At 58.0% G+C, this 27,862-nt stretch overlaps 13 non-coding genes and 2 pseudogenes across 13 annotated transcripts; all 15 read right to left on the minus strand.

The window, feature by feature from the left end:
• Nucleotides 1–335: 335 nt before the first annotated feature.
• On the minus strand, nt 336–454 carry LOC145427008 (5S ribosomal RNA). The gene has a single exon (XR_013907732.1). It is a non-coding gene; the product is annotated as a 5S ribosomal RNA (ribosomal RNA).
• A 1,610-nt stretch (nt 455–2,064) lies between these two features.
• On the minus strand, nt 2,065–2,183 carry LOC145427222 (5S ribosomal RNA). The gene has a single exon (XR_013907954.1). It is a non-coding gene; the product is annotated as a 5S ribosomal RNA (ribosomal RNA).
• A 1,057-nt stretch (nt 2,184–3,240) lies between these two features.
• On the minus strand, nt 3,241–3,359 carry LOC145427009 (5S ribosomal RNA). Its single transcript, XR_013907733.1, has one exon. It is a non-coding gene; the product is annotated as a 5S ribosomal RNA (ribosomal RNA).
• Nucleotides 3,360–4,766: 1,407 nt separating this feature from the next.
• LOC145427233 (5S ribosomal RNA) lies at nt 4,767–4,885 on the minus strand. Its single transcript, XR_013907965.1, has one exon. It is a non-coding gene; the product is annotated as a 5S ribosomal RNA (ribosomal RNA).
• A 1,174-nt stretch (nt 4,886–6,059) lies between these two features.
• On the minus strand, nt 6,060–6,178 carry LOC145427244 (5S ribosomal RNA). Its single transcript, XR_013907976.1, has one exon. It is a non-coding gene; the product is annotated as a 5S ribosomal RNA (ribosomal RNA).
• A 1,175-nt stretch (nt 6,179–7,353) lies between these two features.
• Nucleotides 7,354–7,472, minus strand: LOC145426324 (5S ribosomal RNA). The gene has a single exon (XR_013907034.1). It is a non-coding gene; the product is annotated as a 5S ribosomal RNA (ribosomal RNA).
• Nucleotides 7,473–11,687: 4,215 nt separating this feature from the next.
• Nucleotides 11,688–11,806, minus strand: LOC145426702 (5S ribosomal RNA). The gene has a single exon (XR_013907414.1). It is a non-coding gene; the product is annotated as a 5S ribosomal RNA (ribosomal RNA).
• Nucleotides 11,807–12,902: 1,096 nt separating this feature from the next.
• Nucleotides 12,903–13,021, minus strand: LOC145426926 (5S ribosomal RNA). The gene has a single exon (XR_013907646.1). It is a non-coding gene; the product is annotated as a 5S ribosomal RNA (ribosomal RNA).
• A 2,313-nt stretch (nt 13,022–15,334) lies between these two features.
• LOC145426325 (5S ribosomal RNA) lies at nt 15,335–15,453 on the minus strand. The gene has a single exon (XR_013907035.1). It is a non-coding gene; the product is annotated as a 5S ribosomal RNA (ribosomal RNA).
• Nucleotides 15,454–17,695: 2,242 nt separating this feature from the next.
• Nucleotides 17,696–17,814, minus strand: LOC145427341 (5S ribosomal RNA; annotated as a pseudogene).
• A 1,330-nt stretch (nt 17,815–19,144) lies between these two features.
• Nucleotides 19,145–19,263, minus strand: LOC145427255 (5S ribosomal RNA). Its single transcript, XR_013907987.1, has one exon. It is a non-coding gene; the product is annotated as a 5S ribosomal RNA (ribosomal RNA).
• A 1,095-nt stretch (nt 19,264–20,358) lies between these two features.
• On the minus strand, nt 20,359–20,477 carry LOC145426326 (5S ribosomal RNA). The gene has a single exon (XR_013907036.1). It is a non-coding gene; the product is annotated as a 5S ribosomal RNA (ribosomal RNA).
• Nucleotides 20,478–22,169: 1,692 nt separating this feature from the next.
• LOC145426327 (5S ribosomal RNA) lies at nt 22,170–22,288 on the minus strand. Its single transcript, XR_013907037.1, has one exon. It is a non-coding gene; the product is annotated as a 5S ribosomal RNA (ribosomal RNA).
• Nucleotides 22,289–24,520: 2,232 nt separating this feature from the next.
• On the minus strand, nt 24,521–24,639 carry LOC145427092 (5S ribosomal RNA). Its single transcript, XR_013907816.1, has one exon. It is a non-coding gene; the product is annotated as a 5S ribosomal RNA (ribosomal RNA).
• Nucleotides 24,640–26,881: 2,242 nt separating this feature from the next.
• Nucleotides 26,882–27,000, minus strand: LOC145427342 (5S ribosomal RNA; annotated as a pseudogene).
• Between the last annotated feature and the right edge of the window lie 862 nt (nt 27,001–27,862).

Raw genomic sequence — 27,862 nt, forward strand, 5'->3', positions numbered from 1 at the left:
CTCAATAGCAACTAAGGCCCTGGTGTGGTGTAGGTGGCCTCAGCCAGCAGCCACAGGCCCTGGTGTGGTGTAAGTGGCCTCAGCCAGCAGCCACAGGCCCTGGTGTGGTGTAAGTGGCCTCAGCCAGCAGCCACAGGCCCTGATGTGGTGTAAGTGGCCCCAGCCGGTCACTCAGGCCCTGGTGTGGTGTAGGTGGCATCAGCTAGCAGCACAAGACATTGGAAAACAGCCAAAAGCAATGTCGTTAATGTGCCCTCATTAATTGGCAGCTGCTTTTGGTCTTTTAATACACCCCTTCTCTGGATCAAAAGCGGTTCAATGACATGAAAATGAAAGGCTTACAGCACCAGGTATTCCCAGGCAGTCTCCCATCCAAGTACTAACCAAGCCCAGCACTGCTTAGCTTCCGAGATCAGACGAGGTCGGGCGTGCTCAGGGTGGTATGGCCGTAAGCTGCTGGCCCCAGCACAATGTCTCAATTTATGGATTCAACTGATTAGGTGGCAAGTACCTGAAGTTACGAAGACAATCCTTTAACCATACCTGCATGTTTGCATAATACCCTAACCCAAAGGCTCAGTTTAGCATTTATCTAACAGCACAGGCCCTGGATTGTTGAAGATGGCCTCAGGAACCAGCACAGGGCCTGGTGTGTTGTACATGGCCACAGCTAGCAGCACAGGGCCTGGTTTGGTGAAGATGGCCTCGGCCAGAAGCGCAGGGCCTGGTGTGATGTGAGTGGCCTGAGCAAGAGCCACAGGCCCTGGTGTGGTGTAATTGGCCTCAGCCAGCAGCCACAGGCCCTGGTGTGGTGTAAGTGGCCTCAGCCAGCAGCCACAGGCCCTGGTGTGGTGTAAGTGGCCTCAGCCAGTGCCACAGGCCCTGGTGTGGTGTAAGTGGCCTGAGCAAGAGTCACAGACCCTGGTGTGGTGTAATTGGCCTCAATAGCAACTAATGCCCTGGTGTGGTGTAGGTGGCCTCAGCCAGCAGCCACAGGCCCTGGTGTGGTGTAAGTGGCCTCAGCCAGTGCCACAGGCCCTGGTGTGGTGTAAGGGGCCTCAATAGCAACTAATGCCCTGGTGTGGTGTAAGTGGCCTCAGCCAGCAGCCACAGGCACTGGTGTGGTGTAAGTGCCCTCAGCCAGCAGCCACAGGCCCTGGTGTGGTGTAAGTGGCCTCAGCCAGCAGCCACAGGCACTGGTGTGGTGTAAGTGCCCTCAGCCAGCAGCCACAGGCCCTGGTGTGGTGTAAGTGGCCTCAGCCAGCAGCCACAGGCCCTGGTGTGGTGTAAGTGGCCTGAGCAAGAGCCACAGGCCCTGGTGTGGTGTAAGTGGCCTCAGCCAGAAGCCACAGGCACTGGTGTGGTGTAAGTGCCCTCAGCCAGCAGCCACAGGCACTGGTGTGGTGTAAGTGACCTCAGCCAGCAGCCACAGGCCCTGGTGTGGTGTAAGTGGCCTGAGCCAGCAGCCACAGGCACTGGTGTGGTGTAAGTGACCTCAGCCAGCAGCCACAGGCCCTGGTGTGGTGTAAGTGGCCTCAGCCAGCAGCCACAGGCCCAGGTGTGGTGTAAGTGGCCTCAGCCAGTGCCACAGGCCCTGGTGTGGTGTAAGTGGCCTGAGCAAGAGTCACAGACCCTGGTGTGGTGTAATTGGCCTCAATAGCAACTAATGCCCTGGTGTGGTGTAGGTGGCCTCAGCCAGCAGCCACTGGCCCTGGTGTGGTGTAAGTGGCCTGAGCAAGAGCCACAGACCCTGGTGTGGTGTAATTGGCCTCAATAGCAACTAATGCCCTGGTGTGGTGTAAGTGGCCTCAGCCAGCAGCCACAGGCCCTGGTGTGGTGTAAGTGGCCTCAGCCAGCAGCCACAGGCCCTGATGTGGTGTAAGTGGCCCCAGCCGGTCACTCAGGCCCTGGTGTGGTGTAGGTGGCATCAGCTAGCAGCACAAGACATTGGAAAACAGCCAAAAGCAATGTCGTTAATGTGCCCTCATTAATGGGCAGCTGCTTTTGGTCTTTTAATACACCCCTTCTCTGGATCAAAAGCGGTTCAATGACATGAAAATGAAAGGCTTACAGCACCAGGTATTCCCAGGTAGTCTCCCATCCAAGTACTAACCAAGCCCAGCCCTGCTTAGCTTCCGAGATCAGACGAGGTCGGGCGTGCTCAGGGTGGTATGGCCGTAAGCTGCTGGCCCCAGCACAATGTCTCAATTTATGGATTCAACTGATTAGGTGACAAGTACCTGAAGTTACGAAGACAATCCTTTAACCATACCTGCATGTTTGCATAATACCCTAACCCAAAGGCTCAGTTTAGCATTTATCTAACAGCACAGGCCCTGGATTGTTGAAGATGGCCTCAGGAACCAGCACAGGTTCTGGTGTGTTGTACATGGCCACAGCTAGCAGCACAGGGCCTGGTTTGGTGAAGATGGCCTCGGCCAGAAGCGCAGGGCCTGGTGTGATGTGAGTGGCCTGAGCAAGAGCCACAGGCCCTGGTGTGGTGTAAGTGGCCTCAGCCAGAAGCCACAGGCACTGGTGTGGTGTAAGTGGCCTCAGCCAGCAGCCACAGGCCCTGGTGTGGTGTAAGTGGCCTCAGCCAGCAGCCACAGGCCCTGGTGTGGTGTAAGTGGCCTCAGCCAGCAGCCACAGGCCCTGGTGTGGTGTAAGTGGCCTCAATAGCAACTAATGCCCTGGTGTGGTGTAGGTGGCCTCAGCCAGCAGCCACAGGCCCTGGTGTGGTGTAAGTGGCCTCAGCCAGTGCCACAGGCCCTGGTGTGGTGTAAGTGGCCTCAATAGCAAATAATGCCCTGGTGTGGTGTAAGTGGCCTCTGCCAGCAGCCACAGGCCCTGGTGTGGTGTACGTGGCCTGAGCAAGAGCCACAGACCCTGGTGTGGTGTAATTGGCCTCAATAGCAACTAAGGCCCTGGTGTGGTGTAGGTGGCCTCAGCCAGCAGCCACAGGCCCTGGTGTGGTGTAAGTGGCCTCAGCCAGCAGCCACAGGCCCTGGTGTGGTGTAAGTGGCCTCAGCCAGCAGCCACAGGCCCTGATGTGGTGTAAGTGGCCCCAGCCGGTCACTCAGGCCCTGGTGTGGTGTAGGTGGCATCAGCTAGCAGCACAAGACATTGGAAAACAGCCAAAAGCAATGTCGTTAATGTGCCCTCATTAATTGGCAGCTGCTTTTGGTCTTTTAATACACCCCTTCTCTGGATCAAAAGCGGTTCAATGACATGAAAATGAAAGGCTTACAGCACCAGGTATTCCCAGGCAGTCTCCCATCCAAGTACTAACCAAGCCCAGCACTGCTTAGCTTCCGAGATCAGACGAGGTCGGGCGTGCTCAGGGTGGTATGGCCGTAAGCTGCTGGCCCCAGCACAATGTCTCAATTTATGGATTCAACTGATTAGGTGGCAAGTACCTGAAGTTACGAAGACAATCCTTTAACCATACCTGCATGTTTGCATAATACCCTAACCCAAAGGCTCAGTTTAGCATTTATCTAACAGCACAGGCCCTGGATTGTTGAAGATGGCCTCAGGAACCAGCACAGGGCCTGGTGTGTTGTACATGGCCACAGCTAGCAGCACAGGGCCTGGTTTGGTGAAGATGGCCTCGGCCAGAAGCGCAGGGCCTGGTGTGATGTGAGTGGCCTGAGCAAGAGCCACAGGCCCTGGTGTGGTGTAATTGGCCTCAGCCAGCAGCCACAGGCCCTGGTGTGGTGTAAGTGGCCTCAGCCAGCAGCCACAGGCCCTGGTGTGGTGTAAGTGGCCTCAGCCAGTGCCACAGGCCCTGGTGTGGTGTAAGTGGCCTGAGCAAGAGTCACAGACCCTGGTGTGGTGTAATTGGCCTCAATAGCAACTAAGGCCCTGGTGTGGTGTAAGTGGCCTCAGCCAGAAGCCACAGGCACTGGTGTGGTGTAAGTGGCCTCAGCCAGCAGCCACAGGCCCTGGTGTGGTGTAAGTGGCCTCAGCCAGCAGCCACAGGCCCTGGTGTGGTGTAAGTGGCCTCAGCCAGTGCCACAGGCCCTGGTGTGGTGTAAGTGGCCTCAGCCAGTGCCACAGGCCCTGGTGTGGTGTAAGTGGCCTGAGCAAGAGCCACAGACCCTGGTGTGGTGTAATTGGCCTCAATAGCAACTAATGCCCTGGTGTGGTGTAGGTGGCCTCAGCCAGCAGCCACAGGCCCTGGTGTGGTGTAAGTGGCCTCAATAGCAACTAATGCCCTGGTGTGGTGTAAGTGGCCTCAGCCAGCAGCCACAGGCCCTGGTGTGGTGTAAGTGGCCTCAGCCACTGCCACAGGCCCTGGTGTGGTGTAAGTGGCCTCAATAGCAACTAAGGCCCTGGTGTGGTGTAGGTGGCCTCAGCCAGCAGCCACAGGCCCTGGTGTGGTGTAAGTGGCCTCAGCCAGTGCCACAGGCCCTGGTGTGGTGTAAGTGGCCTGAGCAAGAGCCACAGACCCTGGTGTGGTGTAATTGGCCTCAATAGCAACTAATGCTCTGGTGTGGTGTAAGTGGCCTCAGCCAGCAGCCACAGGCCCTGGTGTGGTGTAAGTGGCCTCAGCCAGCAGCCACAGGCCCTGATGTGGTGTAAGTGGCCCCAGCCGGTCACTCAGGCCCTGGTGTGGTGTAGGTGGCATCAGCTAGCAGCACAAGACATTGGAAAACAGCCAAAAGCAATGTCGTTAATGTGCCCTCATTAATGGGCAGCTGCTTTTGGTCTTTTAATACACCCCTTCTCTGGATCAAAAGCGGTTCAATGACATGAAAATGAAAGGCTTACAGCACCAGGTATTCCCAGGTAGTCTCCCATCCAAGTACTAACCAAGCCCAGCCCTGCTTAGCTTCCGAGATCAGACGAGGTCGGGCGTGCTCAGGGTGGTATGGCCGTAAGCTGCTGGCCCCAGCACAATGTCTCAATTTATGGATTCAACTGATTAGGTGACAAGTACCTGAAGTTACGAAGACAATCCTTTAACCATACCTGCATGTTTGCATAATACCCTAACCCAAAGGCTCAGTTTAGCATTTATCTAACAGCACAGGCCCTGGATTGTTGAAGATGGCCTCAGGAACCAGCACAGGTTCTGGTGTGTTGTACATGGCCACAGCTAGCAGCACAGGGCCTGGTTTGGTGAAGATGGCCTCGGCCAGAAGCGCAGGGCCTGGTGTGATGTGAGTGGCCTGAGCAAGAGCCACAGGCCCTGGTGTGGTGTAAGTGGCCTCAGCCAGAAGCCACAGGCACTGGTGTGGTGTAAGTGGCCTCAGCCAGCAGCCACAGGCCCTGGTGTGGTGTAAGTGGCCTCAGCCAGCAGCCACAGGCCCTGGTGTGGTGTAAGTGGCCTCAGCCAGCAGCCACAGGCCCTGGTGTGGTGTAAGTGGCCTCAATAGCAACTAATGCCCTGGTGTGGTGTAGGTGGCCTCAGCCAGCAGCCACAGGCCCTGGTGTGGTGTAAGTGGCCTCAGCCAGTGCCACAGGCCCTGGTGTGGTGTAAGTGGCCTGAGCAAGAGCCACAGACCCTGGTGTGGTGTAATTGGCCTCAATAGCAACTAATGCCCTGGTGTGGTGTAGGTGGCCTCAGCCAGCAGCCACAGGCCCTGGTGTGGTGTAAGTGGCCTCAATAGCAACTAATGCCCTGGTGTGGTGTAAGTGGCCTCAGCCAGCAGCCACAGGCCCTGGTGTGGTGTAAGTGGCCTGAGCAAGAGCCACAGACCCTGGTGTGGTGTAATTGGCCTCAATAGCAACTAAGGCCCTGGTGTGGTGTAGGTGGCCTCAGCCAGCAGCCACAGGCCCTGGTGTGGTGTAAGTGGCCTCAGCCAGCAGCCACAGGCCCTGGTGTGGTGTAAGTGGCCTCAGCCAGCAGCCACAGGCCCTGATGTGGTGTAAGTGGCCCCAGCCGGTCACTCAGGCCCTGGTGTGGTGTAGGTGGCATCAGCTAGCAGCACAAGACATTGGAAAACAGCCAAAAGCAATGTCGTTAATGTGCCCTCATTAATGGGCAGCTGCTTTTGGTCTTTTAATACACCCCTTCTCTGGATCAAAAGCGGTTCAATAACATGAAAATGAAAGGCTTACAGCACCAGGTATTCCCAGGTAGTCTCCCATCCAAGTACTAACCAAGCCCAGCCCTGCTTAGCTTCCGAGATCAGACGAGGTCGGGCGTGCTCAGGGTGGTATGGCCGTAAGCTGCTGGCCCCAGCACAATGTCTCAATTTATGGATTCAACTGATTAGGTGGCAAGTACCTGAAGTTACGAAGACAATCCTTTAACCATACCTGCATGTTTGCATAATACCCTAACCCAAAGGCTCAGTTTAGCATTTATCTAACAGCACAGGCCCTGGATTGTTGAAGATGGCCTCAGGAACCAGCACAGGGCCTGGTGTGTTGTACATGGCCACAGCTAGCAGCACAGGGCCTGGTTTGGTGAAGATGGCCTCGGCCAGAAGCGCAGGGCCTGGTGTGATGTGAGTGGCCTGAGCAAGAGCCACAGGCCCTGGTGTGGTGTAAGTGGCCTCAGCCAGAAGCCACAGGCACTGGTGTGGTGTAAGTGGCCTCAGCCAGCAGCCACAGGCCCTGGTGTGGTGTAAGTGGCCTCAGCCAGCAGCCACAGGCCCTGGTGTGGTGTAAGTGGCCTCAGCCAGAGCCACAGGCCCTGGTGTGGTGTAAGTGGCCTCAGCCAGTGCCACAGGCCCTGGTGTGGTGTAAGTGGCCTGAGCAAGAGCCACAGACCCTGGTGTGGTGTAATTGGCCTCAATAGCAACTAATGCCCTGGTGTGGTGTAGGTGGCCTCAGCCAGCAGCCACAGGCCCTGGTGTGGTGTAAGTGGCCTCAGCCAGCAGCCACAGGCCCTGGTGTGGTGTAAGTGGCCTGAGCAAGAGCCACAGACCCTGGTGTGGTGTAATTGGCCTCAATAGCAACTAAGGCCCTGGTGTGGTGTAGGTGGCCTCAGCCAGCAGCCACAGGCCCTGGTGTGGTGTAAGTGGCCTCAGCCAGCAGCCACAGGCCCTGGTGTGGTGTAAGTGGCCTCAGCCAGCAGCCACAGGCCCTGATGTGGTGTAAGTGGCCTCAGCCAGAGCCACAGGCCCTGGTGTGGTGTAAGTGGCCTCAGCCAGCAGCCACAGGCCCTGGTGTGGTGTAAGTGGCCTCAGCCAGAGCCACAGGCCCTGATGTGGTGTAAGTGGCCCCAGCCGGTCACTCAGGCCCTGGTGTGGTGTAGGTGGCATCAGCTAGCAGCACAAGACATTGGAAAACAGCCAAAAGCAATGTCGTTAATGTGCCCTCATTAATGGGCAGCTGCTTTTGGTCTTTTAATACACCCCTTCTCTGGATCAAAAGCGGTTCAATGACATGAAAATGAAAGGCTTACAGCACCAGGTATTCCCAGGCAGTCTCCCATCCAAGTACTAACCAAGCCCAGCCCTGCTTAGCTTCCGAGATCAGACGAGGTCGGGCGTGCTCAGGGTGGTATGGCCGTAAGCTGCTGGCCCCAGCACAATGTCTCAATTTATGGATTCAACTGATTAGGTGGCAAGTACCTGAAGTTACGAAGACAATCCTTTAACCATACCTGCATGTTTCCATAATACCCTAACCCAAAGGCTCAGTTTAGCATTTATCTAACAGCACAGGCCCTGGTGTGTTGTACATGGCCACAGCTAGCAGCACAGGGCCTGGTTTGGTGAAGATGGCCTCGGCCAGAAGCGCAGGGCCTGGTGTGATGTGAGTGGCCTGAGCAAGAGCCACAGGCCCTGGTGTGGTGTAAGTGGCCTCAGCCAGAAGCCACAGGCACTGGTGTGGTGTAAGTGGCCTCAGCCAGCAGCCACAGGCCCTGGTGTGGTGTAAGTGGCCTCAGCCAGCAGCCACAGGCCCTGGTGTGGTGTAAATGGCCTCAGCCAGCAGCCACAGGCCCTGGTGTGGTGTAAGTGGCCTCAGCCAGAGCCACAGGCCCTGGTGTGGTGTAAGTGGCCTCAGCCAGTGCCACAGGCCCTGGTGTGGTGTAAGTGGCCTGAGCAAGAGCCACAGACCCTGGTGTGGTGTAATTGGCCTCAATAGCAACTAATGCCCTGGTGAGGTGTAGGTGGCCTCAGCCAGCAGCCACAGGCCCTGGTGTGGTGTAAGTGGCCTCAGCCAGTGCCACAGGCCCTGGTGTGGTGTAAGGGGCCTCAATAGCAACTAATGCCCTGGTGTGGTGTAAGTGGCCTCAGCCAGCAGCCACAGGCACTGGTGTGGTGTAAGTGGCCTCAGCCAGCAGCCACAGGCCCTGGTGTGGTGTAAGTGGCCTCAGCCAGCAGCCACAGGCCCTGGTGTGGTGTAAGTGGCCTGAGCCAGCTGCCACAGGCCCTGGTGTGGTGTAAGTGGCCTCAGCCAGAAGCCACAGGTACTGGTGTTGTGTAAGTGCCCTCAGCCAGCAGCCACAGGCCCTGGTGTGGTGTAAGTGACCTCAGCCAGCAGCCACAGGCCCTGGTGTGGTGTAAGTGGCCTCAGCCAGCAGCCACAGGCCCTGGTGTGGTGTAAGTGGCCTCAGCCAGTGCCACAGGCCCTGGTGTGGTGTAAGTGGCCTGAGCAAGAGTCACAGACCCTGGTGTGGTGTAATTGGCCTCAATAGCAACTAATGCCCTGGTGTGGTGTAGGTGGCCTCAGCCAGCAGCCACAGGCCCTGGTGTGGTGTAAGTGGCCTCAGCCAGTGCCACAGGCCCTGGTGTGGTGTAAGGGGCCTCAATAGCAACTAATTCCCTGGTGTGGTGTAAGTGGCCTCAGCCAGCAGCCACAGGCACTGGTGTGGTGTAAGTGGCCTCAGCCAGCAGCCACAGGCCCTGGTGTGGTGTAAGTGGCCTCAGCCAGCAGCCACAGGCCCTGGTGTGGTGTAAGTGGCCTCAGCAAGAGCCACAGGCCCTGGTGTGGTGTAAGTGGCCTCAGCCAGAAGCCACAGGCACTGGTGTGGTGTAAGTGCCCTCAGCCAGCAGCCACAGGCACTGGTGTGGTGTAAGTGACCTCAGCCAGCAGCCACAGGCCCTGGTGTGGTGTAAGTGGCCTCAGCCAGCAGCCACAGGCCCTGGTGTGGTGTAAGTGGCCTCAGCCAGTGCCACAGGCCCTAGTGTGGTGTAAGTGGCCTGAGCAAGAGTCACAGACCCTGGTGTGGTGTAATTGGCCTCAATAGCAACTAATGCCCTGGTGTGGTGTAGGTGGCCTCAGCCAGCAGCCACAGGCCCTGGTGTGGTGTAAGTGGCCTCAGCCAGTGCCACAGGCCCTGATGTGGTGTAAGTGGCCTGAGCAAGAGCCACAGACCCTGGTGTGGTGTAATTGGCCTCAATAGCAACTAATGCCCTGGTGTGGTGTAAGTGGCCTCAGCCAGAAGCCACAGGCACTGGTGTGGTGTAAGTGGCCTCAGCCAGCAGCCACAGGCCCTGATGTGGTGTAAGTGGCCCCAGCCAGCAGCCACAGGCCCTGGTGTGGTGTAAGTGGCCTCAGCCAAAAGCCACAGGCACTGGTGTGGTGTAAGTGCCCTCAGCCAGCAGCCACAGGCACTGGTGTGGTGTAAGTGACCTCAGCCAGCAGCCACAGGCCCTGGTGTGGTGTAAGTGGCCTCAGCCAGCAGCCACAGGCCCTGGTGTGGTGTAAGTGGCCTCAGCCAGTGCCACAGGCCCTGGTGTGGTGTAAGTGGCCTGAGCAAGAGTCACAGACCCTGGTGTGGTGTAATTGGCCTCAATAGCAACTAATGCCCTGGTGTGGTGTAAGTGGCCTCAGCCAGCAGCCACAGGCCCTGGTGTGGTGTAAGTGGCCTGAGCAAGAGCCACAGGCCCTGGTGTGGTGTAAGTGGCCTCAGCCAGAAGCCACAGGCACTGGTGTGGTGTAAGTGGCCTCAGCCAGCAGCCACAGTCCCTGGTGTGGTGAAAGTGGCCTCAGCCAGCAGCCACAGGCCCTGGTGTGGTGTAAATGGCCTCAGCCAGCAGCCACAGGCCCTGGTGTGGTGTAAGTGGCCTCAGCCAGAGCCACAGGCCATGGTGTGGTGTAAGTGGCCTCAGCCAGTGCCACAGGCCCTGGTGTGGTGTAAGTGGCCTGAGCAAGAGCCACAGACCCTGGTGTGGTGTAATTGGCCTCAATAGCAACTAATGCCCTGGTGTGGTGTAGGTGGCCTCAGCCAGCAGCCACAGGCCCTGGTGTGGTGTAAGTGGCCTCAGCCAGTGCCACAGGCCCTGGTGTGGTGTAAGTGGCCTCAATAGCAACTAATGCCCTGGTGTGGTGTAAGTGGCCTCAGCCACCAGCCACAGGCACTGGTGTGGTGTAAGTGGCCTCAGCCAGCAGCCACAGGCCGTAGTGTGGTGTAAGTGGCCTCAGCCAGAAGCCACAGGCACTGGTGTGGTGTAAGTGCCCTCAGCCAGCAGCCACACGCCCTGGTGTGGTGTAAGTGACCTCAGCCAGCAGCCAAAGGCCCTGGTGTGGTGTAAGTGGCCTCAGCCAGCAGCCACAGGCCCTGGTGTGGTGTAAGTGGCCTCAGCCAGTGCCACAGGCCCTGGTGTGGTGTAAGTGGCCTGAGCAAGAGTCACAGACCCTGGTGTGGTGTAATTGGCCTCAATAGCAACTAATGCCCTGGTGTGGTGTAGGTGGCCTCAGCCAGCAGCCACAGGCCCTGGTGTGGTGTAAGTGGCCTCAGCCAGTGCCACAGGCCCTGGTGTGGTGTAAGTGGCCTGAGCAAGAGCCACAGGCCCTGGTGTGGTGTAAGTGCCCTCAGCCAGCAGCCACAGGCACTGGTGTGGTGTAAGTGACCTCAGCCAGCAGCCACAGGCCCTGGTGTGGTGTAAGTGGCCTCAGCCAGCAGCCACAGGCCCTGGTGTGGTGTAAGTGGCCTCAGCCAGAAGCCACAGGCACTGGTGTGGTGTAAGTGCCCTCAGCCAGCAGCCACAGGCACTGGTGTGGTGTAAGTGACCTCAGCCAGCAGCCACAGGCCCTGGTGTGGTGTAAGTGGCCTCAGCCAGCAGCCACAGGCCCTGGTGTGGTGTAAGTGGCCTCAGCCAGAAGCCACAGGCACTGGTGTGGTGTAAGTGCCCTCAGCCAGCAGCCACAGGCACTGGTGTGGTGTAAGTGACCTCAGCCAGCAGCCACATGCCCTGGTGTGGTGTAAGTGGCCTCAGCCAGCAGCCACAGGCCCTGGTGTGGTGTAAGTGGCCTCAGCCAGTGCCACAGGCCCTGGTGTGGTGTAAGTGGCCTGAGCAAGAGTCACAGACGCTGGTGTGGTGTAATTGGCCTCAATAGCAACTAATGCCCTGGTGTGGTGTAGGTGGCCTCAGCCAACAGCCACAGGCCCTGGTGTGGTGTAAGTGGCCTCAGCCAGTGCCACAGGCCATGGTGTGGTGTAAGTGGCCTGAGCAAGAGCCACAGACCCTGGTGTGGTGTAATTGGCCTCAATAGCAACTAATGCCCTGGTGTGGTGTAAGTGGCCTCAGCCAGCAGCCACAGGCCCTGGTGTGGTGTAAGTGGCCTCAGCCAGCAGCCACAGGCCCTGATGTGGTGTAAGTGGCCCCAGCCGGTCACTCAGGCCCTGGTGTGGTGTAGGTGGCATCAGCTAGCAGCACAAGACATTGGAAAACAGCCAAAAGCAATGTCGTTAATGTGCCCTCATTAATGGGCAGCTGCTTTTGGTCTTTTAATACACCCCTTCTCTGGATCAAAAGCTGTTCAATGACATGAAAATGAAAGGCTTACAGCACCAGGTATTCCCAGGTAGTCTCCCATCCAAGTACTAACCAAGCCCAGCCCTGCTTAGCTTCCGAGATCAGACGAGGTCAGGCGTGCTCAGGGTGGTATGGCCGTAAGCTGCTGGCCCCAGCACAATGTCTCAATTTATGGATTCAACTGATTAGGTGGCAAGTACCTGAAGTTACGAAGACAATCCTTTAACCATACCTGCATGTTTGCATAATACCCTAACCCAAAGGCTCAGTTTAGCATTTATCTAACAGCACAGGCCCTGGATTGTTGAAGATGGCCTCAGGAACCAGCACAGGGCCTGGTGTGTTGTACATGGCCACAGCTAGCAGCACAGGGCCTGGTTTGGTGAAAATGGCCTCGGCCAGAAGCGCAGGGCCTGGTGTGATGTGAGTGGCCTGAGCCAGAAGCCACAGGCACTGGTGTGGTGTAAGTGGCCTCAGCCAGCAGCCACAGGCCCTGGTGTGGTGTAAGTGGCCTCAGCCAGCAGCCACAGGCCCTGGTGTGGTGTAAGTGGCCTCAGCCAGCAGCCACAGGCCCTGGTGTGGTGTAAGTGGCCTCAGCCAGAGCCACAGGCCCTGGTGTGGTGTAAGTGGCCTCAGCCAGTGCCACAGGCCCTGGTGTGGTGTAAGTGGCCTGAGCAAGAGCCAAAGACCCTGGTGTGGTGTAATTGGCCTCAATAGCAACTAATGCCCTGGTGTGGTGTAGGTGGCCTCAGCCAGCAGCCACAGGCCCTGGTGTGGTGTAAGTGGCCTCAATAGCAACTAATGCCCTGGTGTGGTGTAAGTGGCCTCAGCCAGCAGCCACAGGCCCTGGTGTGGTGTAAGTGGCCTGAGCAAGAGCCACAGACCCTGGTGTGGTGTAATTGGCCTCAATAGCAACTAAGACCCTGGTGTGGTGTAGGTGGCCTCAGCCAGCAGCCACAGGCCCTGGTGTGGTGTAAGTGGCCTCAGCCAGCAGCCACAGGCCCTGGTGTGGTGTAAGTGGCCTCAGCCAGCAGCCACAGGCCCTGATGTGGTGTAAGTGGCCCCAGCCGGTCACTCAGGCCCTGGTGTGGTGTAGGTGGCATCAGCTAGCAGCACAAGACATTGGAAAACAGCCAAAAGCAATGTCGTTAATGTGCCCTCATTAATGGGCAGCTGCTTTTGGTCTTTTAATACACCCCTTCTCTGGATCAAAAGCGGTTCAATGACATGAAAATGAAAGGCTTACAGCACCAGGTATTCCCAGGCAGTCTCCCATCCAAGTACTAACCAAGCCCAGCCCTGCTTAGCTTCCAAGATCAGACGAGGTCGGGCGTGCTCAGGGTGGTATGGCCGTAAGCTGCTGGCCCCAGCACAATGTCTCAATTTATGGATTCAACTGATTAGGTGGCAAGTACCTGAAGTTACGAAGACAATCCTTTAACCATACCTGCATGTTTGCATAATACCCTAACCCAAAGGCTCAGTTTAGCATTTATCTAACAGCACAGGCCCTGGATTGTTGAAGATGGCCTCAGGAACCAGCACAGGGCCTGGTGTGTTGTACATGGCCACAGCTAGCAGCACAGGGCCTGGTTTGGTGAAGATGGCCTCAGCCAGAAGCCACAGGCACTGGTGTGGTGTAAGTGGCCTCAGCAAGCAGCCACAGGCCCTGGTGTGGTTTAAGTGGCCTCAGCCAGCAGCCACAGGCCCTGGTGTGGTGTAAGTGGCCTCAGCCAGAGCCACAGGCCCTGGTGTGGTGTAAGTGGCCTCAGCCAGTGCCACAGGCCCTGGTGTGGTGTAAGTGGCCTCAGCCAGTGCCACAGGCCCTGGTGTGGTGTAAGTGGCCTGAGCAAGAGCCACAGACCCTGGTGTGGTGTAACTGGCCTCAATAGCAACTAATGCCCTGGTGAGGTGTAGGTGGCCTCAGCCAGCAGCCACAGGCCCTGGTGTGGTGTAAGTGGCCTCAGCCAGTGCCACAGGCCCTGGTGTGGTGTAAGGGGCCTCAATAGCAACTAATGCCCTGGTGTGGTGTAAGTGGCCTCAGCCAGCAGCCACAGGCACTGGTGTGGTGTAAGTGGCCTCAGCCAGCAGCCACAGGCCCTGGTGTGGTGTAAGTGGCCTCAGCCAGCAGCCACAGGCCCTGGTGTGGTGTAAGTGGCCTGAGCCAGAAGCCACAGGCACTGGTGTGGTGTAAGTGGCCTCAGCCAGAAGCCACAGGCACTGGTGTGGTGTAAGTGCCCTCAGCCAGCAGCCACAGGCCCTGGTGTGGTGTAAGTGACCTCAGCCAGCAGCCACAGGCCCTGGTGTGGTGTAAGTGGCCTCAGCCAGCAGCCACAGGCCCTGGTGTGGTGTAAGTGGCCTCAGCCAGTGCCACAGGCCCTGGTGTGGTGTAAGTGGCCTGAGCAAGAGTCACAGACCCTGGTGTGGTGTAATTGGCCTCAATAGCAACTAATGCCCTGGTGTGGTGTAGGTGGCCTCAGCCAGCAGCCACAGGCCCTGGTGTGGTGTAAGTGGCCTCAGCCAGTGCCACAGGCCCTGGTGTGGTGTAAGGGGCCTCAATAGCAACTAATGCCCTGGTGTGGTGTAAGTGGCCTCAGCCAGCAGCCACAGGCCCTGGTGTGGTGTAAGTGGCCTCAGCCAGCAGCCACAGGCCCTGGTGTGGTGTAAGTGGCCTCAGCCAGCAGCCACAGGCCCTGGTGTGGTGTAAGTGGCCTCAGCCAGTGCCACAGGCCCTGGTGTGGTGTAAGTGGCCTCAGCCAGTGCCACAGACCCTGGTGTGGTGTAATTGGCCTCAATAGCAACTAATGCCCTGGTGTGGTGTAGGTGGCCTCAGCCAGCAGCCACAGGCCCTGGTGTGGTGTAAGTGGCCTCAATAGCAACTAATGCCCTGGTGTGGTGTAAGTGGCCTCAGCCAGCAGCCACAGGCCCTGGTGTGGTGTAAGTGGCCTCAGCCACTGCCACAGGCCCTGGTGTGGTGTAAGTGGCCTCAATAGCAACTAAGGCCCTGGTGTGGTGTAAGTGGCCTCAGCCAGTGCCACAGGCCCTGGTGTGGTGTAAGTGGCCTCAGCCAGCAGCCACAGGCCCTGGTGTGGTGTAAGTGGCCTCAGCCAGTGCCACAGGCCCTGGTGTGGTGTAAGTGGCCTCAGCCAGAGCCACAGGCCCTGGTGTGGTGTAAGTGGCCTCAGCCAGTGCCACAGGCCCTGGTGTGGTGTAAGTGGCCTGAGCAAGAGCCACAGACCCTGGTGTGGTGTAATTGGCCTCAATAGCAACTAATGCCCTGGTGTGGTGTAGGTGGCCTCAGCCAGCAGCCACAGGCCCTGGTGTGGTGTAAGTGGCCTCAATAGCAACTAATGCCCTGGTGTGGTGTAAGTGGCCTCAGCCAGCAGCCACAGGCCCTGGTGTGGTGTAAGTGGCCTCAGCCAGCAGCCACAGGCCCTGGTGTGGTGTAAGTGGCCTCAGCCAGCAGCCACAGGCCCTGATGTGGTGTAAGTGGCCCCAGCCGGTCACTCAGGCCCTGGTGTGGTGTAGGTGGCATCAGCTAGCAGCACAAGACATTGGAAAACAGCCAAAAGCAATGTCCTTAATGTGCCCTCATTAATGGGCAGCTGCTTTTGGTCTTTTAATACACCCCTTCTCTGGATCAAAAGCGGTTCAATGACATGAAAATGAAAGGCTTACAGCACCAGGTATTCCCAGGCAGTCTCCCATCCAAGTACTAACCAAGCCCAGCCCTGCTTAGCTTCCGAGATCAGACGAGGTCGGGCGTGCTCAGGGTGGTATGGCCGTAAGCTGCTGGCCCCAGCACAATGTCTCAATTTATGGATTCAACTGATTAGGTGGCAAGTACCTGAAGTTACGAAGACAATCCTTTAACCATACCTGCATGTTTGCATAATACCCTAACCCAAAGGCTCAGTTTAGCATTTATCTAACAGCACAGGCCCTGGTGTGTTGTACATGGCCACAGCTAGCAGCACAGGGCCTGGTTTGGTGAAGATGGCCTCGGCCAGAAGCGCAGGGCCTGGTGTGATGTGAGTGGCCTGAGCAAGAGCCACAGGCCCTGGTGTGGTGTAAGTGGCCTCAGCCAGCAGCCACAGGCCCTGGTGTGGTGTAAGTGGCCTCAGCCAGCAGCCACAGGCCCTGGTGTGGTGTAAATGGCCTCAGCCAGCAGCCACAGGCCCTGGTGTGGTGTAAGTGGCCTCAGCCAGAGCCACAGGCCCTGGTGTGGTGTAAGTGGCCTCAGCCAGTGCCACAGGCCCTGGTGTGGTGTAGGTGGCCTGAGCAAGAGCCACAGACCCTGGTGTGGTGTAATTGGCCTCAATAGCAACTAATGCCCTGGTGAGGTGTAAGTGGCCTCAGCCAGCAGCCACAGGCCCTGGTGTGGTGTAAGTGGCCTCAGCCAGTGCCACAGGCCCTGGTGTGGTGTAAGGGGCCTCAATAGCAACTAATGCCCTGGTGTGGTGTAAGTGGCCTCAGCCAGCAGCCACAGGCACTGGTGTGGTGTAAGTGGCCTCAGCCAGCAGCCACAGGCCCTGGTGTGGTGTAAGTGGCCTCAGCCAGCAGCCACAGGCCCTGGTGTGGTGTAAGTGGCCTGAGCCAGCTGCCACAGGCCCTGGTGTGGTGTAAGTGGCCTCAGCCAGAAGCCACAGGCACTGGTGTGGTGTAAGTGCCCTCAGCCAGCAGCCACAGGCCCTGGTGTGGTGTAAGTGACCTCAGCCAGCAGCCACAGGCCCTGGTGTGGTGTAAGTGGCCTCAGCCAGCAGCCACAGGCCCTGGTGTGGTGTAAGTGGCCTCAGCCAGTGCCAAAGGCCCTGGTGTGGTGTAAGTGGCCTCAGCCAGTGCCAAAGGCCCTGGTGTGGTGTAAGTGGCCTGAGCAAGAGTCACAGACCCTGGTGTGGTGTAATTGGCCTCAATAGCAACTAATGCCCTGGTGTGGTGTAGGTGGCCTCAGCCAGCAGCCACAGGCCCTGGTGTGGTGTAAGTGGCCTCAGCCAGTGCCACAGGCCCTGGTGTGGTGTAAGGGGCCTCAATAGCAACTAATGCCCTGGTGTGGTGTAAGTGGCCTCAGCCAGCAGCCACAGGCACTGGTGTGGTGTAAGTGCCCTCAGCCAGCAGCCACAGGCCCTGGTGTGGTGTAAGTGGCCTCAGCCAGCAGCCACAGGCCCTGGTGTGGTGTAAGTGGCCTCAGCCAGAAGCCACAGGCACTGGTGTGGTGTAAGTGCCCTCAGCCAGCAGCCACAGGCACTGGTGTGGTGTAAGTGACCTCAGCCAGCAGCCACAGGCCCTGGTGTGGTGTAAGTGGCCTCAGCCAGCAGCCACAGGCCCTGGTGTGGTGTAAGTGGCCTCAGCCAGAAGCCACAGGCACTGGTGTGGTGTAAGTGCCCTCAGCCAGCAGCCACAGGCACTGGTGTGGTGTAAGTGACCTCAGCCAGCAGCCACAGGCCCTGGTGTGGTGTAAGTGGCCTCAGCCAGCAGCCACAGGCCCTGGTGTGGTGTAAGTGGCCTCAGCCAGTGCCACAGGCCCTAGTGTGGTGTAAGTGGCCTGAGCAAGAGTCACAGACCCTGGTGTGGTGTAATTGGCCTCAATAGCAACTAATGCCCTGGTGTGGTGTAGGTGGCCTCAGCCAGCAGCCACAGGCCCTGGTGTGGTGTAAGTGGCCTCAGCCAGTGCCACAGGCCCTGATGTGGTGTAAGTGGCCTGAGCAAGAGCCACAGACCCTGGTGTGGTGTAATTGGCCTCAATAGCAACTAATGCCCTGATGTGGTGTAAGTGGCCTCAGCCAGCAGCCACAGGCCCTGGTGTGGTGTAAGTGGCCTCAGCCAGCAGCCACAGGCCCTGATGTGGTGTAAGTGGCCCCAGCCGGTCACTCAGGCCCTGGTGTGGTGTAGGTGGCATCAGCTAGCAGCACAAGACATTGGAAAACAGCCAAAAGCAATGTCGTTAATGTGCCCTCATTAATGGGCAGCTGCTTTTGGTCTTTTAATACACCCCTTCTCTGGATCAAAAGCGGTTCAATGACATGAAAAAGAAAGGCTTACAGCACCAGGTATTCCCAGGCAGTCTCCCATCCAAGTACTAAACAAGCCCAGCCCTGCTTAGCTTCCGAGATCAGACGAGGTCGGGCATGCTCAGGGTTGTATGGCCGTAAGCTGCTGGCCCCAGCACAATGTCTCAATTTATGGATTCAACTGATTAGGTGGCAAGTACCTGAAGTTACGAAGACAATCCTTTAACCATACCTGCATGTTTGCATAATACCCTAACCCAAAGGCTCAGTTTAGCATTTATCTAACAGCACAGGCCCTGGATTGTTGAAGATGGCCTCAGGAACCAGCACAGGGCCTGGTGTGTTGTACATGGCCACAGCTAGCAGCACAGGGCCTGGTTTGGTGAAGATGGCCTCGGCCAGAAGCGCAGGGCCTGGTGTGATGTGAGTGGCCTGAGCAAGAGCCACAGGCCCTGGTGTGGTGTAAGTGGCCTCAGCCAGAAGCCACAGGCACTGGTGTGGTGTAAGTGGCCTCAGCCAGCAGCCACAGTCCCTGGTGTGGTGTAAGTGGCCTCAGCCAGCAGCCACAGGCCCTGGTGTGGTGTAAGTGGCCTCAGCCAGCAGCCACAGGCCCTGGTGTGGTGTAAGTGGCCTCAGCCAGCAGCCACAGGCCCTGGTGTGGTGTAAGTGGCCTCAGCCAGTGCCACAGGCCCTGGTGTGGTGTAAGGGGCCTCAATAGCAACTAATGCCCTGGTGTGGTGTAAGTGGCCTCAGCCAGCAGCCACAGGCCCTGGTGTGGTGTAAGTGGCCTCAGCCAGTGCCACAGGCCCTGGTGTGGTGTAAGTGGCCTCAGCCAGTGCCACAGACCATGGTGTGGTGTAATTGGCCTCAATAGCAACTAATGCCCTGGTGTGGTGTAGGTGGCCTCAGCCAGCAGCCACAGGCCCTGGTGTGGTGTAAGTGGCCTCAATAGCAACTAATGCCCTGGTGTGGTGTAAGTGGCCTCAGCCAGCAGCCACAGGCCCTGGTTTGGTGTAAGTGGCCTCAATAGCAACTAAGGCCCTGGTGTGGTGTAGGTGGCCTCAGCCAGCAGCCACAGGCCCTGGTGTGGTGTAAGTGGCCTCAGCCAGTGCCACAGGCCCTGGTGTGGTGTAAGTGGCCTGAGCAAGAGCCACAGACCCTGGTGTGGTGTAATTGGTCTCAATAGCAACTAATGCTCTGGTGTGGTGTAAGTGGCCTCAGCCAGCAGCCACAGGCCCTGGTGTGGTGTAAGTGGCCTCAGCCAGCAGCCACAGGCCCTGATGTGGTGTAAGTGGCCCCAGCCGGTCACTCAGGCCCTGGTGTGGTGTAGGTGGCATCAGCTAGCAGCACAAGACATTGGAAAACAGCCAAAAGCAATGTCGTTAATGTGCCCTCATTAATGGGCAGCTGCTTTTGGTCTTTTAATACACCCCTTCTCTGGATCAAAAGCGGTTCAATGACATGAAAATGAAAGGCTTACAGCACCAGGTATTCCCAGGTAGTCTCCCATCCAAGTACTAACCAAGCCCAGCCCTGCTTAGCTTCCGAGATCAGACGAGGTCGGGCGTGCTCAGGGTGGTATGGCCGTAAGCTGCTGGCCCCAGCACAATGTCTCAATTTATGGATTCAACTGATTAGGTGGCAAGTACCTGAAGTTACGAAGACAATCCTTTAACCATACCTGCATGTTTGCATAATACCCTAACCCAAAGGCTCAGTTTAGCATTTATCTAACAGCACAGGCCCTGGATTGTTGAAGATGGCCTCAGGAACCAGCACAGGGCCTGGTGTGTTGTACATGGCCACAGCTAGCAGCACAGGGCCTGGTTTGGTGAAGATGGCCTCGGCCAGAAGCGCAGGGCCTGGTGTGATGTGAGTGGCCTGAGCAAGAGCCACAGGCCCTGGTGTGGTGTAAGTGGCCTCAGCCAGAAGCCACAGGCACTGGTGTGGTGTAAGTGGCCTCAGCCAGCAGCCACAGGCCCTGGTGTGGTGTAAGTGGCCTCAGCCAGCAGCCACAGGCCCTGGTGTGGTGTAAGTGGCCTCAGCCAGAGCCACAGGCCCTGGTGTGGTGTAAGTGGCCTCAGCCAGTGCCACAGGCCCTGGTGTGGTGTAAGTGGCCTGAGCAAGAGCCACAGACCCTGGTGTGGTGTAATTGGCCTCAATAGCAACTAATGCCCTGGTGTGGTGTAGGTGGCCTCAGCCAGCAGCCACTGGCCCTGGTGTGGTGTAAGTGGCCTCAATAGCAACTAATGCCCTGGTGTGGTGTAAGTGGCCTCAGCCAGCAGCCACAGGCCCTGGTGTGGTGTAAGTGGCCTGAGCAAGAGCCACAGACCCTGGTGTGGTGTAATTGGCCTCAATAGCAACTAAGGCCCTGGTGTGGTGTAGGTGGCCTCAGCCAGCAGCCACAGGCCCTGGTGTGGTGTAAGTGGCCTCAGCCAGCAGCCACAGGCCCTGGTGTGGTGTAAGTGGCCTCAGCCAGCAGCCACAGGCCCTGATGTGGTGTAAGTGGCCCCAGCCGGTCACTCAGGCCCTGGTGTGGTGTAGGTGGCATCAGCTAGCAGCACAAGACATTGGAAAACAGCCAAAAGCAATGTCGTTAATGTGCCCTCATTAATGGGCAGCTGCTTTTGGTCTTTTAATACACCCCTTCTCTGGATCAAAAGCGGTTCAATGACATGAAAATGAAAGGCTTACAGCACCAGGTATTCCCAGGCAGTCTCCCATCCAAGTACTAACCAAGCCCAGCCCTGCTTAGCTTCCGAGATCAGACGAGGTCGGGCGTGCTCAGGGTGGTATGGCCGTAAGCTGCTGGCCCCAGCACAATGTCTCAATTTATGGATTCAACTGATTAGGTGGCAAGTACCTGAAGTTACGAAGACAATCCTTTAACCATACCTGCATGTTTGCATAATACCCTAACCCAAAGGCTCAGTTTAGCATTTATCTAACAGCACAGGCCCTGGTGTGTTGTACATGGCCACAGCTAGCAGCACAGGGCCTGGTTTGGTGAAGATGGCCTCGGCCAGAAGCGCAGGGCCTGGTGTGATGTGAGTGGCCTGAGCAAGAGCCACAGGCCCTGGTGTGGTGTAAGTGGCCTCAGCCAGAAGCCACAGGCACTGGTGTGCTGTAAGTGGCCTCAACCAGCAGCCACAGGCCCTGGTGTGGTGTAAGTGGCCTCAGCCAGCAGCCACAGGCCCTGGTGTGGTGTAAATGGCCTCAGCCAGCAGCCACAGGCCCTGGTGTGGTGTAAGTGGCCTCAGCCAGAGCCACAGGCCCTGGTGTGGTGTAAGTGGCCTCAGCCAGTGCCACAGGCCCTGGTGTGGTGTAAGTGGCCTGAGCAAGAGCCACAGACCCTGGTGTGGTGTAATTGGCCTCAATAGCAACTAATGCCCTGGTGAGGTGTAGGTGGCCTCAGCCAGCAGCCACAGGCCCTGGTGTGGTGTAAGTGGCCTCAGCCAGTGCCACAGGCCCTGGTGTGGTGTAAGGGGCCTCAATAGCAACTAATGCCCTGGTGTGGTGTAAGTGGCCTCAGCCAGCAGCCACAGGCACTGGTGTGGTGTAAGTGGCCTCAGCCAGCAGCCACAGGCCCTGGTGTGGTGTAAGTGGCCTCAGCCAGCAGCCACAGGCCCTGGTGTGGTGTAAGTGGCCTGAGCCAGCTGCCACAGGCCCTGGTGTGGTGTAAGTGGCCTCAGCCAGAAGCCACAGGCACTGGTGTGGTGTAAGTGCCCTCAGCCAGCAGCCACAGGCCCTGGTGTGGTGTAAGTGACCTCAGCCAGCAGCCACAGGCCCTGGTGTGGTGTAAGTGGCCTCAGCCAGCAGCCACAGGCACTGGTGTGGTGTAAGTGGCCTCAGCCAGCAGCCACAGGCCCTGGTGTGGTGTAAGTGGCCTCAGCCAGCAGCCACAGGCCCTGGTGTGGTGTAAGTGGCCTGAGCCAGCAGCCACAGGCCCTGGTGTGGTGTAAGTGGCGTCAGCCAGTGCCACAGGCCCTAGTGTGGTGTAAGTGGCCTGAGCAAGAGTCACAGACCCTGGTGTGGTGTAATTGGCCTCAATAGCAACTAATGCCCTGGTGTGGTGTAGGTGGCCTCAGCCAGCAGCCACAGGCCCTGGTGTGGTGTAAGTGGCCTCAGCCAGTGCCACAGGCCCTGATGTGGTGTAAGTGGCCTGAGCAAGAGCCACAGACCCTGGTGTGGTGTAGGTGGCCTCAGCCAGCAGCCACAGGCCCTGGTGTGGTGTAAGTGGCCTCAGCCAGCAGCCACAGGCCCTGGTGTGGTGTAAGTGGCCTCAGCCAGCAGCCACAGGCCCTGATGTGGTGTAAGTGGCCCCAGCCGGTCACTCAGGCCCTGGTGTGGTGTAGGTGGCATCAGCTAGCAGCACAAGACATTGGAAAACAGCCAAAAGCAATGTCGTTAATGTGCCCTCATTAATGGGCAGCTGCTTTTGGTCTTTTAATACACCCCTTCTCTGGATCAAAAGCGGTTCAATGACATGAAAAACAAAGGCTTACAGCACCAGGTATTCCCAGGCAGTCTCCCATCCAAGTACTAACCAAGCCCAGCCCTGCTTAGCTTCCGAGATCAGACGAGGTCGGGCGTGCTCAGGGTGGTATGGCCGTAAGCTGCTGGCCCCAGCACAATGTCTCAATTTATGGATTCAACTGATTAGGTGGCAAGTACCTGAAGTTACGAAGACAATCCTTTAACCATACCTGCATGTTTGCATAATACCCTAACCCAAAGGCTCAGTTTAGCATTTATCTAACAGCACAGGCCCTGGATTGTTGAAGATGGCCTCAGGAACCAGCACAGGGCCTGGTGTGTTGTACATGGCCACAGCTAGCAGCACAGGGCCTGGTTTGGTGAAAATGGCCTCGGCCAGAAGCGCAGGGCCTGGTGTGATGTGAGTGGCCTGAGCAAGAGCCACAGGCCGTGGTGTGCTGTAAGTGGCCTCAGCCAGAAGCCACAGGCACTGGTGTGGTGTAAGTGGCCTCAGCCAGCAGCCACAGGCCCTGGTGTGGTGTAAGTGGCCTCAGCCAGCAGCCACAGGCCCTGGTGTGGTGTAAGTGGCCTCAGCCAGTGCCACAGGCCCTGGTGTGGTGTAAGTGGCCTGAGCAAGAGCCACAGACCCTGGTGTGGTGTAATTGGCCTCAATAGCAACTAATGCCCTGGTGTGGTGTAGGTTGCCTCAGCCAGCAGCCACAGGCCCTGGTGTGGTGTAAGTGGCCTCAGCCAGTGCCACAGGCCCTGGTGTGGTGTAAGGGGCCTCAATAGCAACTAAGGCCCTGGTGTGGTGTAAGTGGCCTCAGCCAGCAGCCACAGGCCCTGGTGTGGTGTAAGTGACCTCAGCCAGCAGCCACAGGCCCTGGTGTGGTGTAAGTGGCCTCAGCCAGCAGCCACAGGCCCTGGTGTGGTGTAAGTGGCCTCAGCCAGTGCCACAGGCCCTGGTGTGGTGTAAGTGGCCTGAGCAAGAGTCACAGACCCTGGTGTGGTGTAATTGGCCTCAATAGCAACTAATGCCCTGGTGTGGTGTAGGTGGCCTCAGCCAGCAGCCACAGGCCCTGGTGTGGTGTAAGGGGCCTCAATAGCAACTAATGCCCTGGTGTGGTGTAAGTGGCCTCAGCCAGCAGCCACAGGCACTGGTGTGGTGTAAGTGCCCTCAGCCAGCAGCCACAGGCCCTGGTGTGGTGTAAGTGGCCTCAGCCAGCAGCCACAGGCCCTGGTGTGGTGTAAGGGGCCTCAATAGCAACTAATGCCCTGGTGTGGTGTAAGTGGCCTCAGCCAGCAGCCACAGGCCCTGGTGTGGTGTAAGTGGCCTCAGCCAGCAGCCACAGGCCCTGGTGTGGTGTAAGTGGCCTCAGCCAGCAGCCACAGGCCCTGGTGTGGTGTAAGTGGCCTCAGCCAGTGCCACAGGCCCTGGTGTGGTGTAAGTGGCCTCAGCCAGTGCCACAGACCCTGGTGTGGTGTAATTGGCCTCAATAGCAACTAATGCCCTGGTGTGGTGTAGGTGGCCTCAGCCAGCAGCCACAGGCCCTGGTGTGGTGTAAGTGGCCTCAATAGCAACTAATGCCCTGGTGTGGTGTAAGTGGCCTCAGCCAGCAGCCACAGGCCCTGGTGTGGTGTAAGTGGCCTCAGCCACTGCCACAGGCCCTGGTGTGGTGTAAGTGGCCTCAATAGCAACTAAGGCCCTGGTGTGGTGTAAGTGGCCTCAGCCAGTGCCACAGGCCCTGGTGTGGTGTAAGTGGCCTCAGCCAGCAGCCACAGGCCCTGGTGTGGTGTAAGTGGCCTCAGCCAGTGCCACAGGCCCTGGTGTGGTGTAAGTGGCCTCAGCCAGAGCCACAGGCCCTGGTGTGGTGTAAGTGGCCTCAGCCAGTGCCACAGGCCCTGGTGTGGTGTAAGTGGCCTGAGCAAGAGCCACAGACCCTGGTGTGGTGTAATTGGCCTCAATAGCAACTAATGCCCTGGTGTGGTGTAGGTGGCCTCAGCCAGCAGCCACAGGCCCTGGTGTGGTGTAAGTGGCCTCAATAGCAACTAATGCCCTGGTGTGGTGTAAGTGGCCTCAGCCAGCAGCCACAGGCCCTGGTGTGGTGTAAGTGGCCTCAGCCAGCAGCCACAGGCCCTGGTGTGGTGTAAGTGGCCTCAGCCAGCAGCCACAGGCCCTGATGTGGTGTAAGTGGCCCCAGCCGGTCACTCAGGCCCTGGTGTGGTGTAGGTGGCATCAGCTAGCAGCACAAGACATTGGAAAACAGCCAAAAGCAATGTCCTTAATGTGCCCTCATTAATGGGCAGCTGCTTTTGGTCTTTTAATACACCCCTTCTCTGGATCAAAAGCGGTTCAATGACATGAAAATGAAAGGCTTACAGCACCAGGTATTCCCAGGCAGTCTCCCATCCAAGTACTAACCAAGGCCAGCCCTGCTTAGCTTCCGAGATCAGACGAGGTCGGGCGTGCTCAGGGTGGTATGGCCGTAAGCTGCTGGCCCCAGCACAATGTCTCAATTTATGGATTCAACTGATTAGGTGGCAAGTACCTGAAGTTACGAAGACAATCCTTTAACCATACCTGCATGTTTGCATAATACCCTAACCCAAAGGCTCAGTTTAGCATTTATCTAACAGCACAGGCCCTGGTGTGTTGTACATGGCCACAGCTAGCAGCACAGGGCCTGGTTTGGTGAAGATGGCCTCGGCCAGAAGCGCAGGGCCTGGTGTGATGTGAGTGGCCTGAGCAAGAGCCACAGGCCCTGGTGTGGTGTAAGTGGCCTCAGCCAGCAGCCACAGGCCCTGGTGTGGTGTAAGTGGCCTCAGCCAGCAGCCACAGGCCCTGGTGTGGTGTAAATGGCCTCAGCCAGCAGCCACAGGCCCTGGTGTGGTGTAAGTGGCCTCAGCCAGAGCCACAGGCCCTGGTGTGGTGTAAGTGGCCTCAGCCAGTGCCACAGGCCCTGGTGTGGTGTAGGTGGCCTGAGCAAGAGCCACAGACCCTGGTGTGGTGTAATTGGCCTCAATAGCAACTAATGCCCTGGTGAGGTGTAAGTGGCCTCAGCCAGCAGCCACAGGCCCTGGTGTGGTGTAAGTGGCCTCAGCCAGTGCCACAGGCCCTGGTGTGGTGTAAGGGGCCTCAATAGCTACTAATGCCCTGGTGTGGTGTAAGTGGCCTCAGCCAGCAGCCACAGGCACTGGTGTGGTGTAAGTGGCCTCAGCCAGCAGCCACAGGCCCTGGTGTGGTGTAAGTGGCCTCAGCCAGCAGCCACAGGCCCTGGTGTGGTGTAAGTGGCCTGAGCCAGCTGCCACAGGCCCTGGTGTGGTGTAAGTGGCCTCAGCCAGAAGCCACAGGCACTGGTGTGGTGTAAGTGCCCTCAGCCAGCAGCCACAGGCCCTGGTGTGGTGTAAGTGACCTCAGCCAGCAGCCACAGGCCCTGGTGTGGTGTAAGTGGCCTCAGCCAGCAGCCACAGGCCCTGGTGTGGTGTAAGTGGCCTCAGCCAGTGCCAAAGAACCTGGTGTGGTGTAAGTGGCCTCAGCCAGTGCCAAAGGCCCTGGTGTGGTGTAAGTGGCCTGAGCAAGAGTCACAGACCCTGGTGTGGTGTAATTGGCCTCAATAGCAACTAATGCCCTGGTGTGGTGTAGGTGGCCTCAGCCAGCAGCCACAGGCCCTGGTGTGGTGTAAGTGGCCTCAGCCAGTGCCACAGGCCCTGGTGTGGTGTAAGGGGCCTCAATAGCAACTAATGCCCTGGTGTGGTGTAAGTGGCCTCAGCCAGCAGCCACAGGCACTGGTGTGGTGTAAGTGCCCTCAGCCAGCAGCCACAGGCCCTGGTGTGGTGTAAGTGGCCTCAGCCAGCAGCCACAGGCCCTGGTGTGGTGTAAGTGGCCTCAGCCAGAAGCCACAGGCACTGGTGTGGTGTAAGTGCCCTCAGCCAGCAGCCACAGGCACTGGTGTGGTGTAAGTGACCTCAGCCAGCAGCCACAGGCCCTGGTGTGGTGTAAGTGGCCTCAGCCAGCAGCCACAGGCCCTGGTGTGGTGTAAGTGGCCTCAGCCAGAAGCCACAGGCACTGGTGTGGTGTAAGTGCCCTCAGCCAGCAGCCACAGGCACTGGTGTGGTGTAAGTGACCTCAGCCAGCAGCCACAGGCCCTGGTGTGGTGTAAGTGGCCTCAGCCAGCAGCCACAGGCCCTGGTGTGGTGTAAGTGGCCTCAGCCAGTGCCACAGGCCCTAGTGTGGTGTAAGTGGCCTGAGCAAGAGTCACAGACCCTGGTGTGGTGTAATTGGCCTCAATAGCAACTAATGCCCTGGTGTGGTGTAGGTGGCCTCAGCCAGCAGCCACAGGCCCTGGTGTGGTGTAAGTGGCCTCAGCCAGTGCCACAGGCCCTGATGTGGTGTAAGTGGCCTGAGCAAGAGCCACAGACCCTGGTGTGGTGTAATTGGCCTCAATAGCAACTAATGCCCTGATGTGGTGTAAGTGGCCTCAGCCAGCAGCCACAGGCCCTGGTGTGGTGTAAGTGGCCTCAGCCAGCAGCCACAGGCCCTGATGTGGTGTAAGTGGCCCCAGCCGGTCACTCAGGCCCTGGTGTGGTGTAGGTGGCATCAGCTAGCAGCACAAGACATTGGAAAACAGCCAAAAGCAATGTCGTTAATGTGCCCTCATTAATGGGCAGCTGCTTTTGGTCTTTTAATACACCCCTTCTCTGGATCAAAAGCGGTTCAATGACATGAAAAAGAAAGGCTTACAGCACCAGGTATTCCCAGGCAGTCTCCCATCCAAGTACTAAACAAGCCCAGCCCTGCTTAGCTTCCGAGATCAGACGAGGTCGGGCATGCTCAGGGTTGTATGGCCGTAAGCTGCTGGCCCCAGCACAATGTCTCAATTTATGGATTCAACTGATTAGGTGGCAAGTACCTGAAGTTACGAAGACAATCCTTTAACCATACCTGCATGTTTGCATAATACCCTAACCCAAAGGCTCAGTTTAGCATTTATCTAACAGCACAGGCCCTGGATTGTTGAAGATGGCCTCAGGAACCAGCACAGGGCCTGGTTTGGTGAAGATGGCCTCGGCCAGAAGCGCAGGGCCTGGTGTGATGTGAGTGGCCTGAGCAAGAGCCACAGGCCCTGGTGTGGTGTAAGTGGCCTCAGCCAGAAGCCACAGGCACTGGTGTGGTGTAAGTGGCCTCAGCCAGCAGCCACAGTCCCTGGTGTGGTGTAAGTGGCCTCAGCCAGCAGCCACAGGCCCTGGTGTGGTGTAAGTGGCCTCAGCCAGCAGCCACAGGCCCTGGTGTGGTGTAAGTGGCCTCAGCCAGCAGCCACAGGCCCTGGTGTGGTGTAAGTGGCCTCAGCCAGTGCCACAGGCCCTGGTGTGGTGTAAGGGGCCTCAATAGCAACTAATGCCCTGGTGTGGTGTAAGTGGCCTCAGCCAGCAGCCACAGGCCCTGGTGTGGTGTAAGTGGCCTCAGCCAGTGCCACAGGCCCTGGTGTGGTGTAAGTGGCCTCAGCCAGTGCCACAGACCATGGTGTGGTGTAATTGGCCTCAATAGCAACTAATGCCCTGGTGTGGTGTAGGTGGCCTCAGCCAGCAGCCACAGGCCCTGGTGTGGTGTAAGTGGCCTCAATAGCAACTAATGCCCTGGTGTGGTGTAAGTGGCCTCAGCCAGCAGCCACAGGCCCTGGTGTGGTGTAAGTGGCCTCAGCCACTGCCACAGGCCCT

This window comes from Astatotilapia calliptera, chromosome 3 (genome assembly GCF_964374335.1).
Source record: "Astatotilapia calliptera chromosome 3, fAstCal68.1, whole genome shotgun sequence".
In the NCBI taxonomy this organism is placed as follows: domain Eukaryota; kingdom Metazoa; phylum Chordata; class Actinopteri; order Cichliformes; family Cichlidae; genus Astatotilapia; species Astatotilapia calliptera.